This window comes from Puma concolor, chromosome A3 (assembly GCF_028749965.1).
Source record: "Puma concolor isolate L17-30 chromosome A3, mPumCon1.1.hap2, whole genome shotgun sequence".
In the NCBI taxonomy this organism is placed as follows: Eukaryota; Metazoa; Chordata; class Mammalia; order Carnivora; family Felidae; genus Puma; species Puma concolor.
In genome coordinates, this window is record NC_141669.1 from 125814249 (window position 1) to 125820541 (window position 6293).

The window sequence follows — 6293 nt, forward strand, 5'->3', positions numbered from 1 at the left end:
ATTCATTTTTTACGTCCTCTTCTCCCTCTGCCTTCAACTTAGACTTGACTCCCTTAAACCCAGAGACCTATTGGAGCCCGACTCCAAAACATGGTCCCCAGTACATCAGGTGATCTGGAGTTTACAGTGTCACCATGGAGATAGCATACCTCCAAAGAGCTCCTTTTCTAGCTTGTGCATCTTCAGATGGATAATGCTGCCATTTTCATTTCATTTCCTGGAAGTCCGGGTCGGCTTGTGAAAAGTTGTTCCACAACATGCTAAATATGAACTGTCAACCTCACTCTATACTTTCCCTGTTCGGAGCATCCCATGAAGACTTCATTGGCTTTCTGATATTGGTGGTTCATTGAAGAAGGGAGTTTGGAAATTGTCGTACCCTGTTAACAATCATCTGCCCGTGTCCTGCCTGAAATACCATGATTTTCTATGAAAAATATCTTTAATAAAGCTGCATACAGTTTGGTTCAGAAAAAATAAAAATAAAAATAAATTTAAAAAAAAGAGGGGCGCCTGGGTGGCTCAGTTGGTTAAGCATCCAACTCTTGGTTTCGGCTCAGGTCATGATCTTGTGGTCTGTGGGGTCGAGCCCTGAGTCGGGTTCTGCACTGATAGCACAGAGCCTGCTTGGTATTCTCTCTCTCTCCCCCTCTCTCTGCCCCTCCGCCACTTCATCCTCTCTCTCTCTCTCTCTCTCTCTCTCTCTCAAAAATAAATAAACTTAAAAAAAGAAAAGAAAAAAAGGCTTATAAAAACACATACTGAAATCACTTAGGTAGTGCTTCCTGGATGCTGAGCACTGATAAGTTTGCTAGAATTCACTTATTGAACACTCAAAACAATTCCATGAGGTTGGAACTATTATCAGCTCCATTTTATGAATGAGGAAACTAAGACAAGGGGTCCAACTTACTCAGCAAATAAAAAACAAACTTAGGATTCCAAAGCAAGCAGACTGGCTTCAGAGCACTACCCTGGCTGCCTCTGTGGGCACAGGAAACATCTGGAAAGAATCCCAAGAAACCATTGTTCTGTGGTTACCTCTGGGGAATGGGATTTGGAGAGCCAGGCGATTTTTTTTTTCCACTGGATACTCTGCGCTATTCATGTTTTATTTTAATAATGAGCCTGAATTCCTCTTATAATCAAAAATTGTTTTTAATACAAAGAATTTATTTACCAGTTATTTGGGGTTTTTAAAGTTTATTTATTTATTATTGAGAGACAGAGTAGGAGAGGGGGAGAGAGAGAGGCATAGAGAGAACCCCAAGCAGGCTCTGCCTTGTCAGCACGGAGCCCGATGTGGGGTCTGAACTCATGAACTGTGAGGTCATGACATGCGCTGAAACCGAAAGTCAGACGCTCAATTGAGCCGTCAGGCCACCCAGGTGCCCTGTTTTTTGTTTTTAATGTTTATTTGTTTTGAGAGAGAGAGAGAGAGAGAGAGAGAGAGAGAGAGAGAGAGAGACAGCATGAACTGGGAAAGGGCAGAGAGGGAGAGAGAGAGAGAGAGAGAGAATTCCCAGCAGGCTCCGAGATGTCAGCAAGGAGCCCGACACAGGGCTCGATCCCATGAACTGCAAGATCATGACCTGAGCTAAAATCAAGCGTCAGATGCTTAACCGACTGGGCCACCCAGGCGCCCCATGCTGGTTTTGTGTTTGTTTTGCTTTTTTAATCTGTGTATGTGGAGCTAAAAACTGAGCCGGTCCTGTAGGAGGACTGGTGAGCACGGACACCTGCCCTCCTGGAGCTCTGTCAGGGCTGGGGGTGGGGGACACTGTGGGGCACCTGGTGGAGGAGCCATGAACGAGGCTGAGGAAGAGGAAGTGAAGGCCGTCGCTCTTCCACAGCTGCCGGCAAACTCGGGTGTGCATCACCGCCCCCTGGGGGGCTGGTGGAAACACCGAGTGCTGGGCCCACCCCCGGAGCTGGGAGGCAGATCTAGAGTGAGACCTGAGAATGTGCATTCCTGCAGCTTCCCACGTGATGCTGAGCCTGGGACCACACTCAGAGCCGGGGGTCCATCCTTCTCTCACGGGCAGTATTTTAAGTTTCTGAAGCGAGTGAACATCACCTGATCTCACGGAAGCCTCGCCCGCCCTGAGAGAGAAGGGGGTGGGCAAGGCAGGGGAGCAGAGGAGCCTGACAGGTGCAGACTGAGCGGGGCCTTCAGGAACGCATCCAGCGCCCTCCCCACAGCCTGCCCGGCTCAGCAATCATCTCTCCCCCCACCTTCAACTCCCACCCTGCTGTCCCCCCAGAGTTCCAGCCCCCAGGCCTTCTGTTCCAAGGCTCTGGGGTCACCTGGCTGGTTGGGCCTGAAGCCCTGATTTGCACTCTCTCCCTGGAACGCTGCAAAGCTGGCCCCTTCTCCCCACTAGGACCTCAGCTGAAAGACCACCACCCCTTCCGAAGTCCTCACCTCTCCTCCGCCTGCCAGGTCCCCCTCCACCCCCATGCTCTCCAGTACAATAGCCAATAACCACAGGGGGCTGTTTAACTTTTACTTAATTCACAAATTCATGAAATAAGACGATATTTAAAAGTCAGTTCCTCAGGGGCACCTGGGTGGCTCAGTCGGTTGAGCGTCTGACTTTGGCTCAGTTCGTGATCTCATGGTTCATGAGTTCCAGACCCGCATCAGGCTCTGTGCTGACAGCTCACAGCCTGGAGCCTGCTTCTGATTCTGTGTCTCCCTCTCTCTGCTCCTCCCCTGCTCTGTCTCCCTCTAAAAAAGAAACATTAAAAAAAAGAGAGAGAGATTTGTAAAATTCAGTTCCTCGGCCTCATTAGCCACATTTCCAGGGCTCGTTAGCCACATGTTGGCCACTAATATTGGACAGTGAAGATACAGAACAGCCCCATCATCACAGAAATTCTTTTGGACAGCACTGTTCCTACCTTTATTTTAGCAACTTTCTAGTATTTATCACTATTTGAATCTTTATTCACTTACTTGTTGTCTGCTTTTCCCTCCTACAACATAAGTTGCAGACAAGGAATGTGACCCTCTTTTTTTTAACCATTGCACCCCCAATGCCTAGCATAATCTCTAACATGTCTCTGAACTAGACATTCAAGAAATACTCTCTGGGAAGGCATGTTTTGAGCATCTGCCAAGATTAGGAATAGTCGCCCTCTATCAGGGGACAGAGGCCACCCTGAGATTTTCTCGTTCTTCTGGGACAAAATGGATCTGGCTGTCCTTGATGTGTTTTAGTGATGCCATCATTACTTTCCTCTGCTGGTTCCCTCCACGAACCCTCACCCCCCAGCTTAGCTGCCAGGGAAAACTTCATCTGCCCTGTGCCCCCTGGCCGGGGAGGGGGAAGTCCCAGGGGAGCACCAGAAGGTATATTCACTTCAGGAAAAAGAATCACCTTCAACTTGGGAAAGGCAGAGCGGGGCGTGAGGGCAGGTGGAGGGTGGGGGGCTGCCCAGGGCAGGGCGAAGAGCGTAATGAACAGTTGCCTCACAGACTTGGGAGTTTTAAATGTGTTTGAGATGTCCCTGAACAAAGAGCCACCACCCTGCCCCCTCTTCCCTTCCACACTTTGGGTGTTGCTTTTGTCTGCCTCTTAAGTTTCCCAGTCAGAGTTTCTTGGAAAAAAGTTCAACCCTGTCCCTGATAACTTGAAGGGTAGAAATGAGAAAGGGGCCCACTCTGGGATCAGGGACCCCTGGGTGCAAATCCTAGCGTTGAAGCTCTGTGACCTTGACAACTGGCCTCTTCGAACCTGTTTTCCCTCCTGTAGGTTGAGGGGTTTAAACAAGAAGATGTAAGGCGTAGCATTGTCCCTGGCACACTGTAGGTGTTTTGTGATCGATAATTTTCTTCTCTCCCTTTTCTGACTATCTTGGGTCCAAAGATCCAGAAGATGAGATAACCCTCAGAAAGAGCAGCTTTGCCAACTGAAGACACGGAGAAGAGAGAGCTTGGAGACAGAATAGAAGGATGGAAATGCCAAAAATCATGGAGAAACAGAGAACGCAGAGAGGTGAAATTCAGAAAGGAGTCAGGGTGACTGGCTGAGACTACAGGCTCTTCCTGCCCTTGGCTTTCCCATCCCAGACCACGTCTAGTGCATGTTACCAAGGATAAGAAACAGCTCCTTGAGTCACATCTCGGTCAGCCACTTTTTAAATGTTCAAATCTCCAGGGAACCAAGGAGGCTGAGGGTGCCAAGTTCCCTCCAGGAGACCAGGGCTCAAGCGTCCCCCAAAACATAATTGCCTGTGCCCAGTCTTACCAGATACACAACTTGCCTGCTCGCCCGGACTCCAGAAAGACCAGGCTCTGCTCAGTCTCCCTCCGTGTGTTCTCTCGACCTAAGCTTGCCGGGCAGTGTTCCCCTCCCTCCACTGTTAACTTGGCTTCTTACTTTCTGTTCTTGGGTTGATGGATGTTTGTTTTGCTGAACTGATGAACCCTTTATAAGTCTTCTGTCCATTGAAGGAAAAGGAGGCCAACAAAGAAACAAGGGCAAGCTACCCATATGTGGGACGTTTTTCTTATCCAAAAGGACAAAAGGAATAAGAGGAAAGGGAAATAAGAGAGGGAGCGAGTTGGAAGATGGACAAGGGAGCCAGCACTTGTCAACATGGATGCACAGCTGGTAAGTAGCAGGTCTGGTCTGCAAAGCCAGGGGTGTATGGCCAATGCCTAAGGAATAGAAGCGGCTTCTAGGCTAGGGTGCCGGGTCTTCCAGAGTGGGGTAGGGGCATGATAGGAAAGGAGGATCTTATGGAGAAGGGCAGGCCTGGCTCATCAGTCCAAATGCAGGGTGCCAAGTGCCTGTTAGGGCTCTGGAACCTAACTCCAAATCAGGGCTCCAGGCGCCATCCAGTGGCAGCTGGGGAGACTGCGGGAGGAAAGAGCTGGTGAGAAAAAAAGGCCAGAGCTGTCAGTACCTGCCATGCTGGGGAGGAGGGAAGGAGGAAGGCGCCCTTTGCCTTCAGAGCTCCCCCCATCAGTTGAGGACCCGGTCCTAATCAGATCCCCCCCACCCAGGCTGCTGCCTGATCCAACTGGGGTTCTCTCACTGTGGGATCCTGGGCGGGCAAATCTGTCCTCCAGGCCTAGCGGGCCGATGAGGTAGCATGCCAGGCACTGTGCTTGGCACTTGGGCTCATGTGTGGGTAAGAGCTCAATCATCCTGCTCCCCGATACTCCAGTCACTCCTGGCCACACACAATCACGCCACACAGAAACTCCAGCCACGCTTTAAGTCTAGGCTCAAAGGTCTCCTCCTCTAGGATTCCTCCCTGCTTACCTGCCCTTTACGCACCTACTCCTTTCTCACCTGAAGGTCCCTCTTCCTGAGGCGGTTATAGCCAGGTGCACCTCACCCTCTCAGCCCTGAGCTCCCCCACCTCAGAGGCGATAAAAACCTCAGGGGTTTTTCTCAATTACGTTTCTCCTTCTTCAAGCCTAGCAAGGTGTCAGGCACAGAAGTGCTTCGGAGCTCTGCTCTGAGGCCAATCTGTGGGGCTTCAGACCTGTGTGTAGGCCCAATAATGGACCCCCAAAGATGTCCACATTCCAGTCTCTGGAACATGTGAATCTGTCACCTGATGTGGCAAGGGATTTTGCAGATGTGATGAAGTTTGAGCTGGAGATGGGGAGGCTGGTGTGGATTATCTGAGGCAGCCCAATATAATCAAGGGTCCTTGTAAAATGGAGACAGGAGGGTCAGAGTCAGAGAAGGAGATGTGACGCCAGAAGGAGAGGTGGAGGTGACACGAAGCCACAAGCCAAGGAAATTATGCAGCCTCTAGAAGCTGCACGAAAACAGAAGCCTTCAGAAGAAATGCAGCCCTGCCAGCCAATTTTAGACTTCTGACCTCCCGAACCATAAGGTAATAAATTTGGGGGTGTCGGTGACTCAGTCAAACATCGGACTCTTGATTTTGGCTCAGGTCATGATCTCACAGTTTGTGGAATCCTAACAGCTTGGAGTCTGCTTGGGATTCTCTCCCTCTCTCTCTGCCCCTCTCCCACTCATGCGCATGCAAGTGCTCTCTCAAAATAAACTAAAAAATATATAAGGTAATAAATGTGTTGTTGTGTAAAGCCACTGAATTTGGTAATTGTTACAGCAGCCACAGGAAACTAATACACCCTGATTCTGCTTACTCGTTTTGTGACTTTGGAAAACTTACTTAACCTCTCTATGCCCCAGTTTCCTTATCTATAAAATGGGGATGATAAAGGCAATAATTCCTACCTCATAAGGTTGTTTGAGGGCAAAATGAAAACACCTGCAAATCACTTAGAATAATGCCCAAGA